The 13404-nt window shown below is 49.9% G+C and overlaps 1 protein-coding gene across 4 annotated transcripts in view; it reads right to left on the bottom strand.

Moving 5' to 3' along the window:
• Window positions 1-2382: 2382 nt before the first annotated feature.
• Window positions 2383-13404, bottom strand: part of LOC142011970 (uncharacterized) — a 38569-nt gene continuing 27547 nt past the window's right edge. For 3 of the 4 annotated variants that reach the window (XR_012645232.1, XR_012645230.1, XR_012645233.1), the window contains exon 6: window positions 2383-2823. The gene's annotated coding sequence lies outside the window, so the exon portion shown is untranslated. Of the gene's footprint in view, window positions 2824-12354; window positions 12558-13404 lie in introns of all 4 variants that reach the window. The other variant, XR_012645231.1, reaches the window with a different exon arrangement.

Here is a 13404-nt window from a genome sequence, read left to right on the forward strand (position 1 = left end):
AAGGACTATAATATGATGCCCCCTAAAAACTGCCTATGTCATTCCCTCTAAAGAGAGGGTCCCTTTACTGCCTCGTTTTAGGAGGGACTAGACTATATTATCTTCCCTTTACTTGGGGCACCCGCCCCCTTCAGTGCACTTTCCTCTATTACGAGAATGGCCGGTGCTGGTTCTACCCTAGGCCCCCAGCTACCCAGGGGAACAGGTGGTTTATTAATTGCCTAAGTGAGGTTACCCCTGCTGGCCAGGCAGATGGGGCCTCCAGAAGTAGCACGCAGACTACTACCTTAGGACTTTAAATAAGTGTGTAAAACTAATTTGATTAGGATACCTGCCTCCTAAGGCCGCCTCAGGTCTTATTGACAATGCCTGAGGTCTTATTTTCCCCCTGTAGGGGGTTTGAAATAATGGGGTTTTCCCTTTAATGGGTTATCCCCTTAATTATCGTTCTATTTATATGTATAAGTATGGATTGGGGTTTTTCCTGCACACAGGTTATCCCTCGTACATCAGCCTCCACCTAGGCGAGCTCTACCTAGTGGAGGGAGTAACCGTTCTGAATATTCTAAATCCCTTCTAAATAAATTAAAATAATTTTCTATAATGGATGCAAAAATATATAATGGCTAGGTCAGTTAGACCGCCTCCTGTGCTTTACACTCTAAACCCCAGGGAACAGGGTTACACAATCTAAGGCGCCTCTATTTAAACAATGTTAGAACTTCCCTGTCTACCATAAAAGTAACAACAACAGGGAATTACTACTAGCAGTACAACTAATAACAATATAATAGACAATATAAAGAATATTAAACCTAACTCCATTTATCCTGAATAACCAATTGACCTAATGTATATGTGTGGAGGCTTGATGTTTAAATACCTATCCTCCTGATCTGTCTTTCCAGGCGCCGGGCCCGAGGGTCTCCGCTGCAGCTAAGAAGTGAAGCCCTCACGGCGCGCTTTTCTGGCAGCCGCGGCAGGCAGACAGGAAAGATAGGAGAGAAAAAAAGGAGGCCAGGGGAAAAGGCCGACGTGGGAAACAAAAACCCCTGGCAAGAAAAAGCGGCAGCGGTTCCGCCACCGGCCAGCAGAGGCCGCCGCTTGCGTGGCTCACCAGGCAGGGCACCTGCCGGCGCGGTCTGCCCGGTGAGCCTACCCCAGGTAAAACTGAGGGCTGACAGTGAGTTCAGTTCAGTCTCTTCTGGTCTTCTAAGCTGGAGCTCTTCGAAAAGGCTTCGTAGCCGGAGCTCTTCAAAAAGGCTCCTGCGTCCTGCGACGGCTGGGGTGCGTCGATTGACTCGCAGGTCCACTTCCGCTCTCCGTTCCGAGTCTTCGGCCACTAGCAGTGTCCAGCTCTGAACTCTGTCCCTTTTTGATCTTCCGTCCGCTGTCCTCTTCCTCTGCTCTCCTCCGATGGACTGAGGTGGCCGGGGCTGGGCTCCTGAATTTATAGAGCCAGGGTGGACCTGTTTGAACACCCGCAGGTGTCAGGTCCGCACCTGCGTTGCCCTGGCAACCAAGATGCACATTCCGTTTACATATTCATGAGCATCATAGATGGTCCAATCCGTGCATCAGAATTCAAACCGATGCTCATGAATAGTCAATTAGCTATTGCATATTCATAAGTAATGGATAGCCCTAACGGCTACTACCTATACTTTATATTATACCTGTACTACATAGTTATTTTAGCACTAGTTTTTAGGGCAAATCTTTTTATATTTCAATCCTATTCCTAGGCGGATTGATGGGGAACATTGTTAGGTTAATGAAAATAAAACTTTTTATTTTAAAAATGCTTGAAACCTCGAGGCTTTCTGGCAAAGGGTAGTGGAAGGCACACAAACCTCACAGCCCATGGCCTGGGACATGTTCTCTAGAGAGGAATTTACAACAAGAACATTGATAGCCAGGACTGGTGGCTGTAAATCAGCTTTATGGGACCACAGGAGACTTGGCCACGCCCATGATAAATGGTCATCCAGCTAACTAAAATCAAGCCAGATTACAGATGTTGCTGGAAGAGAGTTCTGAATGAGAGAGGTTCAACCTGTAGTAAAATTCAGTTGCTGGTTTTGGTGCAGAGAATTTGAGTTGCACATACTCATTTGTTTCAGAATAGCCGGAAGAAAACAAATCCCATGGAAACAATTCTAGTGGTTTTAATAGTTCATTGGAGTTACTACAGGAATGAGTTTGGCCCACTATTATGACAATGGAATCACTCTACATATGCAGTTATTAGCGTATGAAGGTGTTATGGTAAGTATTTGAATGATCATATAATCATGATTATCATTTTTAGGGTTTGGGTGCAAAACAGACAGCTCAAGCCAATTAAAATAAAATGTCAAATACAATGTTACTCCTTTTTGACCTGAGCAGCTAGTCAAAGTTCAGATGGAAATAGAAATTGATTATAAAATGTGATATTTCCTATAACGCAGTCTTATTTATTTACAAGGAATGTACCAAGTCCTGCTTCTCTCCATACAGAAGTAACCAAACGCAAAAGGCAAGTACAGCTCACATCATATTTTTGACATATGCTTTAGTGTTTTAATGTAAGCATTGCACAGATATTACAGACAATCATAAATTTTACTCATTATTGTGCCTTTAATGTGCTTTCTTTGAGTTGTTTTTGGACGCTCCTTTCTTATGCTATCTTCAAACTTCTGACAAGCTGTAATGTTTCTTTTCTGTCTGTCATGAAGCTTGATCCAGGATATGGTATAGAACCCATGTTCAGTCCATCATCAGTATCAAAAAGTTTATGCAGAAGCTCTGGTTTTGCATCTGGCAAGTGTTCCCTATCTGGAAAAAAGAAAAATCAATAGGCAGAAGACAAGTATCCACAAGTTCAGTGATTTTTTTATATTGCAGTTACTTAATTTAACTCAGTTTTTTCCCATAACCAGACTCTTTTACAGCATATATTCGCACAAGAGGAATTTTTTTTCCTTATAAAATTGGCCACTGTTTTTGGAAATACTATACAAACTGGTGTTCCTAGTTGGGCTAAAGCAGTGGTTCCCAACCTTTTCCAGATGGGGACCCATTTTGACAATCCAGGAAGACTTGGGCTGTGTCTGCATTACCACCTTCCTTCGAAGGAAGGGTGGTAATTAGGGTGTTGGGAGTTTACTAATAAAGTGCTGCCATGCATAGGCAGCACTTCATTAAGCAAATTCCCCCCTGCAGCAACTCCAAAGTTTTAAACTTTGAAGTACCGGCACGCATCTAGCCGCGGCTGACCCACCAGTACTTCGAAGTGCCGGGGCAACTTGAAAGTCCCCTTACTCCTCAAAATTTTGAGTAAGGGGCTTCGAAGTTGCCCCGGCACTTCAAAGTACTGGCGGATGCGCTGTGACTAGACACGTGCCGGTACTTCAAAGTTTAAAACTTCAGAGTTGCCGCTGGGGGGGATTTGCTTAATGAAGTGCTGCCTATGCATGGCAGCATTTTATTAGTAAACTCCCAACACTGTAATTACCATCCTTCCGTCGAAGGAAGGTGGTAGCGTAGACAAGCCCTTGGTGATCCAAGGCAATTCAAAAACCCAGGGCTGGGGAGGAAGCAGAGCCATAAGTAGCCAATTTTGTGCCTGAGGCAAGAATATAAAATTGTGGTCCCTCGCATTTATATATTAATAGTTATTCCATAAAAAAGTGAAAATTCATTAATAAAACAACAGTTAATTATAGTTTATTATTTTATTATTATGCTTAATCTGAGTTGTGGTGGGAAAAAGACTCATCCTCAAATCACCCCTCCCCCGCCGCCCCTGGTTTAAACCCCACACTCTGAGGCTGTGGAGCGTCACAAAGAAAAAAAAATGAAAAAGAGAAGTTACTCACCGTAGTAATGGTGGTTCTTCGAGATGTGTCCCCGTGGGTGCTCCACGTTAGGTGTCGGGCTCGCCCCGGCGCCGCAGGTCAGATCTTCCAAGCAGTTTCTGCCGGACCGCGCATGCACCAGTGCGCGCCGCTCCCTTGCGCGCTCCTGGCCACGTGTGCGATCCGGTCCCCGCCAGTTCCTTGACCAACCGCCTCGGATGCTCCTGCAAAACACTAAACAGAGATCCGAAGTGGGGAGGATAGGCGGGTGGTGGAGCACCCACGGGGACACATCTCGAAGAACCACCGTTACTACGGTGAGTAACTTCTCTTTCTTCTTCGAGTGTCCCCGTGGGTGCTCCACGTTAGGTGACTACCCAGCAGTAACCCAAAATAGGAGGTGGGTAATCGGATCATGTGCAGCTTGTCCCTGAGAGGACCGCTGTCGAGAGCTGGGTATCCTCTTGGAATACCCTGTGAAGGGCGTAGTGCTTGGCGAAGGTGTCATAGGATGACCAGGTCACCGCTCTGCAAATGTCTTTTAGCGCAACGCCCTTGAAAAAGGCTGTTGATGCCGCCACCGCCCTAGTGGAGTGAGCCCTGGGTGTGGCCAGTAAAGGAGTCTTTTTGAGTTCGTAGCACATTTTTATGCAGGATACGATGTGCTTCGAGATTCTCTGCGAAGAGAGACCTTCTCCTTTCGATTTGGGAGCGAGAGAGACTAGGAGTCTATCTGTTTTCCAGAAGGACTTCGTCCTGTCTATATAGAAGGCTAGCGCCCTCCTCACATCCAGGAGGTGTAGGTGCGCCTCTTTGTAAGAGTTATGAGGCTTTGGATAAAACGAGGGTAAAACAATAGGTTCGTTAATATGAAACTCAGAAGAAACTTTAGGAACAAAGGCTGGATGCAGCCGTATGGTTACCGCCTCCTTGGAAAATACTGTGCAGGGTGGCGTTGCCATAACTGCCACAAGCTCGCTCACCCTGCGAGCTGACATGATTGCAAGAAGGAAGGTCGTCTTTATCGTAAGGAGGCGGAGGGAAAGCGTGGCTAAAGGCTCGAACGGTGGTCCCGTTAGCGCACTAAGCACCAGGTCCAAGTTCCACGAAGGTGGAAGCGGTTTCTGAGGGGGGTATAGGTTTACCAACCCTTTGAGGAACCTGGTGAACATGGGATGGGCGAACACCATGTGCCCTTCCTCTTCGTGTCTGAACGCCGAAATGGTGGCAAGGTGGACCTTTAACGAGGATAGTGAGAGTCCTCCTCTCTTGAGATCCAGTAAATACTCTAATATTACAGGTATAGGCACCGAAAGGGGGGCTAACTGTTTGGTAGAACACCATGCTGTGAAGCGAGTCCACTTCTGCTTGTAGGTCTTCCTCGTGGAAGCCCTCCTGCTACTTTCTAGGACTTGTTGCACTTCCTCCATACATATGCTCTCTAGGGAGCTGAGCCATGGATTAACCACGCTTGTAGTCGCAGGCCTTGGGGGTGCGGATGCACTATGGACCCCTGGGCTTGCGTGAGTAGATCCGGCGCCACCGGGAGGGGCATCGGTGGACGGTCCGACATGCACAGGAGTAGGGGGAACCATTGCTGTCGATCCCACGTTGGGACTATGAGGATCATTCGGGCTCCTTCTCTCCTGGCTTTCTGCAAGACTTTGTGGATCAGCACTGTGGGAGGAAAAGCGTAAAGCAGGGGGCCCCTCCAGGAGATCGTGAATGCGTCCCCCAGGGACCCCCGTCCCAGTCCTGCCTTGGAGCAGTATCGTGGGCACTTCTTGTTGTGTTGAGTGGCAAACAGGTCTATCTGGGGAAAGCCCCATGCATGAAAAATCGGTCGTAGCAGATCAGGATGGATCTGCCACTCGTGCGTGAGTTCGAAACGCCTGCTCAGCTGGTCTGCCTTCACATTGTGAGCGCCTGGTAAGTACAAGGCTTTCAAGGTTATATTGTTGGCGATGCACCAGTTCCACAACCGGACTGCTTCTGCACATAAGGCACGGGACCGAGCTCCTCCTTGCCGATTTATATAAAACATGGTGGAGGTATTGTCTGTACTGATCCCGACTACTTTGCCTTGTATATGGTCTCGAAAGTGTCTGCAGGCGTTGAACACCGCTCTGAGCTCCAGTATATTTATGTGCAGTGACTGTTCCGTGGAGGACCACAGTCCTTGCGTCACCTCTTCGCCCATGTGTACTCCCCACCCTATGTGGGAGGCATCTGTAGTAAGAAAAACCGATACTTGTGGTTGGTGGAAGGGTACCCCTGTTAGCATGTTCTTGGGGTTTACCCACCATTGCAGGGATTTGCGCACCTCTGTTGTGGGCGACACCACCCTGTGAACGGTGTGTGCTGCCGGTTTGTATACGCTCGCCAGCCAGTGCTGCATGCTGAACATGTGTAACCTGGCATTCTGTACTACGAATGTCGCTGCTGCCATGTGGCCCAGCAGCTGTAAGCACGTCAGAACCGGCACCGTAGGGCTGAAGGTGATGACTTGCACGAGGGAGCCGATGGCCCGAAAGCGTGTCTCTGGTAGATACACTCTCACTGTAATAGAATTTATGCGTGCCCCTATGAACTCTATGTCCTGTGTGGGGTCTATCTTTGATTTTGCCAGATTAATAACCAGGCCGAGCGAAGAGAACGTGCCTGCTGTGACGCGTATCATGTGTAGTACCTCCTCCTTCGAGGCCCCTTTGAGTAGGGAGTCGTCCAGATACAGGAATATAAATACCCCCTGTCTGTGCAGGTAGGCTGACACCACTGCCAAGGTCTTGGTGAAGACTCTGGGGGCCGAGGAGAGGCCGAACGGTAGGACCTTGTATTGAAAATGTTCTTTGCCTACCATGAACCAGAGGAATCGTCGGTGAGCCGGATGGATAGTTATGTGAAAATACGCGTCTTGTAAGTCAAGGGCTGCGAACCAATCTCCATCGTCCAGTGCTGTAAGGATGGAGGCAATTGTGATCATCCAAAAGCGTTGCTTGTGCAGGTACCGGTTGAGGCCTCGAAGATCTAAGATGGGCCTCCAGCCTCCTGTCTTTTTCTCCGTGAGGAAGTATCTGGAGTAGAACCCTTTCCCTTGCAGTTGCTCCGGCACTCTTTCCACTGCCCCTATGAGCATAAGATGGTCTACCTCCTGCTTGAGTCTCGCTTCGTGGGAGGCATCCTGCAGGTGGGGCCTGGGTGGAGGTCGTGGCGGTGGGAGCGACTGGAAGGGGATCGCGTACCCCGTGGCTATGATCTCCAGTACCCATTTGTCTGTGGTGATCCTTTGCCACTGGTCGTAGAATGGTCAGAGGCAATGGTGGAATAACAGCTTTGGATGACATTGTGCGATGGTAGTGATGGCGCAGCCCTGGATCTGTGTGTCAAACTTGTGGACTTTGGCCCTGCCCCGAGGACGCACGGCTCTGTTGGGAACGTCGCCTGGGAGTTCTATATTGTTGATGCTGTTGATGTCGCCCTTGTTCGTAACCCCTGTGGTACTGGGGACGCTGTGGCTGATACTGGTACCGTCTTTGCTGAGGTTAGTAGTTTTTCTTTCTGTATGGAGGGGTGTAGATCCCTAAGGTCCTAAGAGTGGCTCTTGAGTCTTTACTGGAATGAAGGACCAAGTCAGTTGATTCAGCAAACAGCTTCTGTGTGTCGAAGGGGAGATCGACGATCTTCGCCTGCAGATCCCTCGGTATACCCAATGTTTGGAGCCAGGACTCCCTTCGCATTACCACTGCCGTAGCTGTTGAGCGTGCTGCTGTGTCTGCAACATCCAGGGCGATCTGAACTCCCGTCCTCGAGGCTGCGTAACCTTCTTGCACGATAGCCTTGAGCACCGGCTTCTTGTCCTCTGGAAGCGAGTCCATGAAGGAGGTTAACCTAGAGTAGTTGTCGAAATTGTGGTTCGCTAGATGCGCTGCGTAATTCTTCATTCTCAACAGTAGGGTGGAGGAGGAGTAGACCTTTCTGCCGAACAGCTCTAGTTTCTTGGCATCTTTGTCCGTTCCCCCTGTTTTGAACTGAGACGTTTTTGATCTCTGTTGAGACGATTCTACCACCAGAGAATTTGGTTGCGGGTGGCTGAATAGGAACTCCATGCCCTTCGCCGGCACGAAGTATTTCTTGTCCGCTCTCTTGTGGACAGGCGGAATAGTCGCAGGGGTCTGCCATATCGTGCTGGCAGACTCCAAGATTGCTTCGTCAAGCGGTATGGCTATTTTAGAGGAGGCCGGAGGTCTCAGATTTTTAAGGAGCTTATGGTGCTTCTCTTGCACCTCTGCTGTCTGGATGCCTTGCATGAAGGCCACCCTTTTAAACAGCTCTTGAAACTGTTTGAGATCGTCCGGAGGATGGACGTCCCCCGGGGCTGTAGCCTCATCCGGGGAGGACATCAAGGAACCGCTTGGATACGCCTCTCTGGACCCCTCTGGGTCCTGTTGATGGTGGTACATCCGCTCGCTAGAAGCTTGCGAGGGAAAATCCCGGGATTCCAGAACCAACTCGCCCTGAGATATCTGAGTCTCTGTCCCCATTCGCGATTGCCCTCGGGGATATGGAACAGTCTGTGGGGATCTGTCCCTGGTAGTATGCCTATGGTGTCTATGCCCCACATGCTAGAGGCGACCATGGCAACATGGGCACTGCTCCTGGGATGGTGACCTGGACCACTCCCTTGGTGCATACCCCCCACGTCTGGGGGAGCGAGATCTTCTGGAGACATGGGATGCTGGAGAGACCGATTTGTGATAGTACTCAAGTGGCTCGAAGCCCAAGAAGGGCAAAGGTGGTCCAAGCCATGGGGAGGCTGGCTGTAGAAATGGAGATGGGGGCTCCGGATAGGCTAGGGGTGACCCCTGCCTTCTCGTTGGAGTCCGCAGCACGAGCGGAGGGCTCAGAGAAAGCAGCTCTGCAGCCCTGTCTGGAGAGGGACTGCGGTGCCGTGTTTTCTGTGCTGCCTTTCCCCTCCCCTGTGGGGGTGGCTCTGCCCCCTGACGCGTCGGGGATCTCGGCCCCGTAGTCTGTACTGTGCTCGGCACGCTCCTCAGCGGTGCCGCGTGGGTGGTCTCCCCCGGTGCCTGCAGGCCACATGCCTGCGCGCTCTGCACCGCCGGTTCCCCAGGGGTCAGTGCCGGTGTTTGCAGAGCCGCTGGTTCCGGCGCTTGCTTGGCCGCCGCCCTGCCCGCGGTGCAGGGCGGCTGTTTGATCATCTGAGGGTGAACCTCTGCCACGTGCGTCTCCGCGCCGCCACCGATCAGCTGTAGATGCGGCTGGGGGCTGTGTGCTCCACCCGTCCCGCTCGCTGTTGCTGCCAGCAGGGACCGGGTTGGGGAGATTTTCCTCCGTTTTTGCGCTGATGGGGTTAGGGACGCGGCTTTCCTTTTATGGGCCCCAGAGGGTCCCTCCTGCTGCGGCCGCTCCGGCATGTCTGGCTGGAGGGCCTTGTTGAACAGCAGCATTTTCAGCCACATTTCCCTGTCCTTCCTTGCTCTGGCTGTTAACTGGGCGCAGAAGGAACATTTCTGAGTGACATGGGATTCCCCCAAGCACCTTATACACTGACTGTGCCCATCAGACGCTGGCATCGCCTCGCGGCACGACTCACACTTCTTGAATCCTGAAGAGGACATTGTGGTGAGTCTTTGAGTTGTTAATAGGGTACTTAGCACCTTCTCTGTGCTTGTTCCCCTCTCGGATAAAGCCTGCCGCGGCAGGAGGGCTAATGGCCCTAGGCTCCTGGCCTCCAGTGCTCCGCTTGTTACTAGGATTGGAAGCTTTGAATTCCTTCCCTTTCTTTGTTTTTTTTTTTTTTGTTGAAAACAACAACTGACTAACTTAATCTAAGACTGAAGAAACTTTAAAACAATTAAAAACGTTAAATACGCTAACTCTGGCTGTAGCCTGAGCGGATTCCGTCTGCAGCCGATGGCGGTTAGAGAGGAACTGGCGGGGACCAGATCACGCACGTGGCCAGGAGCGCGCAAGGGAGCGGCACGCACCGGCGCATGTGCGGTCCGGCAGAAACTGCTTGGAAGATCCGACCTACGGCACTGGGGCAAGCCCGACACCTAACGTGGAGCACCCACGGGGACACTCGAAGAAGAACTGAGAAATCTGCTTCATAGAAGTAGGGCTGGCAAAAGGGAGGAAGGGAGAAGTGGCGGGGGTGAAAATTACCGCCAGCTACTAGTAAGTGGCCTGCCTAGGATCACTATGAATATCAAAGACACAGAAGCAGTCTTTGCATATGTAAGGAGGAGGGGGGGTTCCAACTTTTTTTTCCACTGGGGGCCTCATGGCAATTTTATAAATGTTCCAGGGGCTGAACACAAAAGAGAACCAACCCACCACCACCCTACCCCGCCCCCAGCCTTAGCCCCCCTCCCAGCAGTCCCAAACTGCCCTTGGCCTTAGGACCCCCCTCACAACTCCAAACTGTCCCCAGCCTTAGACACCCCCCCGCACAGCCCCAAACAGCCCCCAGACTTAGCCCCTCTTCGAAAAGCCCCAAACTGCCCTCAGCCTTAGACACCCCCCCTGCAACCCCAAACTGTCCCCAGCCTTAGAACTCCCCCCCCCCACATCCCTAAATGACCCCAGCCTTAGATTCCCTCCCCCACAGCCCTAAACAACCCCAGCCTTAAACACTCCCCACCCCCCGCCAGCCTCTTCACGGGGTTGCTAGGCTGGGTGGGTCCCCCAGCCCTCCTGCTCCCAGCAGGTAACAGTCATTAAAACCAATTAACTCATGTTAAGGTTTCAGCACCTAGACATAAGGTAACTGCTATCCCTAGTGATAGAGATAGCTGCTAGAGACCACAGCTATCCCAACTGATAGATATCTGTCTGAGGCAGCAATGTTAAGAAACTGCAAATGGGTTCTTTAATAGCCAAATGCAGCTGGGAACTACTCAGCTGGAGACCCTTAACAACTCTAATGGCAATCCATGTTTGGGTCCTGACCCATAGGTTGGGAATCCCCAGGCTAGAGGCTCAGCTGATCATGAATGTCCTTGTCTTGTATCTCTGTCCTAAAAGTATCATGGCATTTATAAAGCCCCAGAAGTGTTTGCTCCAAGTTTGATTCTAAAAATAGGTGATTGTAACTGTGGTAATAGGAGGGGAATATCTAATCTATTTGAACCAATACCCACTAAAACACTTCTGGCCATCATTATTAAATGTATTACAAGCTCAAAAAACTACCATGATTTGAGATGGCCTCATGTGTGTAGTTTAGGTCCAGATACAGGCTGAGATGTTGCCTACACTGTGATGTGTAAAGCGCGGTTGCAGCAGCATTGTAACACATCAGTGTGGTCATGGTACTAATGCTGGGTGAGAGTTTTCACAGCGCTGTAGGTAAACCACCTTCACAAGAGAAGTAACAAACAACACTGGGAGCCCATTCACACTGGTTCTTCAGAGTGCTGTATCTTGCTGTGCTCAGTATGTGGGTGTGGGTGGTTTTTTTCCACACACTGCAACAAGAAAACAAAAAAAGCAGTCAAGTAGCACGTTAAAGACTAACAAAATAATTTATTAGGTGAGCTTTCATGGGACAGACCCACTTCTTCAGACTATAGCCATGGCAAGTTGTATACCAATCATGGCTATGGTCTGAAGAAGTGGGTCTGTCCCACGAAAGCTCAACTAATAAATTATTTTGTTAGTCTTTAAAGTGCCAGTTGACTGCTTTTTTGTTTTGATAGTATATAGGCTAGCACGGTTTTCTCTCTGTTACTACTGGGACAAGAAAGTTACAGCACAGTGAAGTGGCAATGTAGACAAGCCCAGACTCCAAATCAAAGAACAGTCTGATTCAGAGGGTCTGCTCCAGCTCATTACGTAGACAAACCTATGCCATAAAGTTTGAATAAAGCTTCATTTCCAAAATTCACCAATGTTTGGAAGTGATTGGAGCAGGCATTCTGGTTCAGGACTATTTTTGTTAATGATATACCTCTAGGCCTGCTAATGTGGGGGGAAGGGGTGGGCCATTTCCCTGGGGCCTGGTGATTCAAAGGGGCCTGCAGCTCCTGACCATCACCACTGATACAGCCTGGAGCCCCAGGCCCCTTTGAATTGCTGCTGGAGTGCTGGAGCCCTGCTCAGTGCAGCTCTGAGGGCTTGTTGGGGAGTGGTGGTACCATGGCCTGGGCAGCACTAAGGGCTGACTGCCTGAAGCCCCGTCCATTCTGATCAAACCCCTGCTCCTTCCCTGGTGGGGAGCTGGCTTCCCAGTCAGCCCCGCCACCTTTCCTCTAGGTACACAGTAGCTGGCGGCCTCACTGTACAGGTACTTCAAACACAGCAATGAACCAACTGATTAGTATACAACTTGCTAAGAACACTGCTTTTGAATAACATTCAAATGAATTTAGAGAGGAAAGAATTCTTCAGGTGTGGATAAACATTCTACGCAGTTAGCTGGCAGTGAATCAGGTCTAACCTGACAGACATCCAAGGAATATGCATCAAATGTGGTGTATGGTTCTCTTACAAGCAACATCTGCAGAGTACTCAGCTTCACTTTTCACTGCTCTCACAGCCTGCCCCACCACAGCACAGATCTCCAGGCAAGACAGGAAACCAGTTGCTCTTCTCTTTACCCAGAGGCTATCTTCTCATTTGGCCTGAAGAATGTAGCCGTTCTCTCCACTTCCTTTCTTTCTCAGTATCAGCTGGGTGGTTATGATGTATAGCCTGTTAGTTGGTTATATTCAATATTTTCATGAAACTGTAAAGATCTAAGTATACCTAATGTGTAGTATCAGGGCTGAACTGCTAACCAGGTTAGAGGGAAATATTACTTAATCTAATTAAAACTAATAGCATTTCTAAAGTCTCTCTCACTACACTCTCTAAACAGTCTCCCTCTTCTGCTACATAGAGCACCTAAAGGAGACATTTATTTTGTTTCAAGACCTAAGGAATAGAAAAGGACACAGTAGCTGTGTATGGGATTTCATGAGATGAAGCCATAGTGTGAAGTAGTGGCTGGTGCGTCTCAACAACATGCTGAGGGTTTAACTCAGGTGCAGGCAAAATCAGGCTTGGGGGCTGGATCTGGTCCACCAAGCATTTCCCTCTGGTCCACCCAGCTGATTAGCAGAGCCTGCGTACTTAGAGCCAGCAGCATGTTTTTCAGCTGCCCCTCCCCAACCTTGTTCTGTCAGCACCCGAGCTGCTCCTAGGATTCTCTTGCTAGCTGTGCAGAGGGGTAGGGATGGAGGGGGAGAGGTTAGTGCTGAAGTCAGGGTGTTGCCCTGCCCCTGTACCCCATCTCTGAAGAGCTGGGGTTGGGGAGAGGGAGACACACAGTGCAGCTGGTTGGTAAGTGACTCACTCAGGAGTGGGGGGTGGGGTTGTGTAGGGTGGGGGAGTGACAACAGATCAGGACAGCTTTCCCTTAAAGAGACAGAGGATGGCTCCTCTCAGAAACTTACCCAGCAGCATCCAGCACACACACACTGTGTCACTGTCACACATACCCAGTCTGTGCCACACACACAGGCACTGTCACATATACACTGCAGAACACAATGTGTCA

Source organism: Carettochelys insculpta, chromosome 4 (genome assembly GCF_033958435.1).
Source record: "Carettochelys insculpta isolate YL-2023 chromosome 4, ASM3395843v1, whole genome shotgun sequence".
In the NCBI taxonomy this organism is placed as follows: Eukaryota; Metazoa; Chordata; order Testudines; family Carettochelyidae; genus Carettochelys; species Carettochelys insculpta.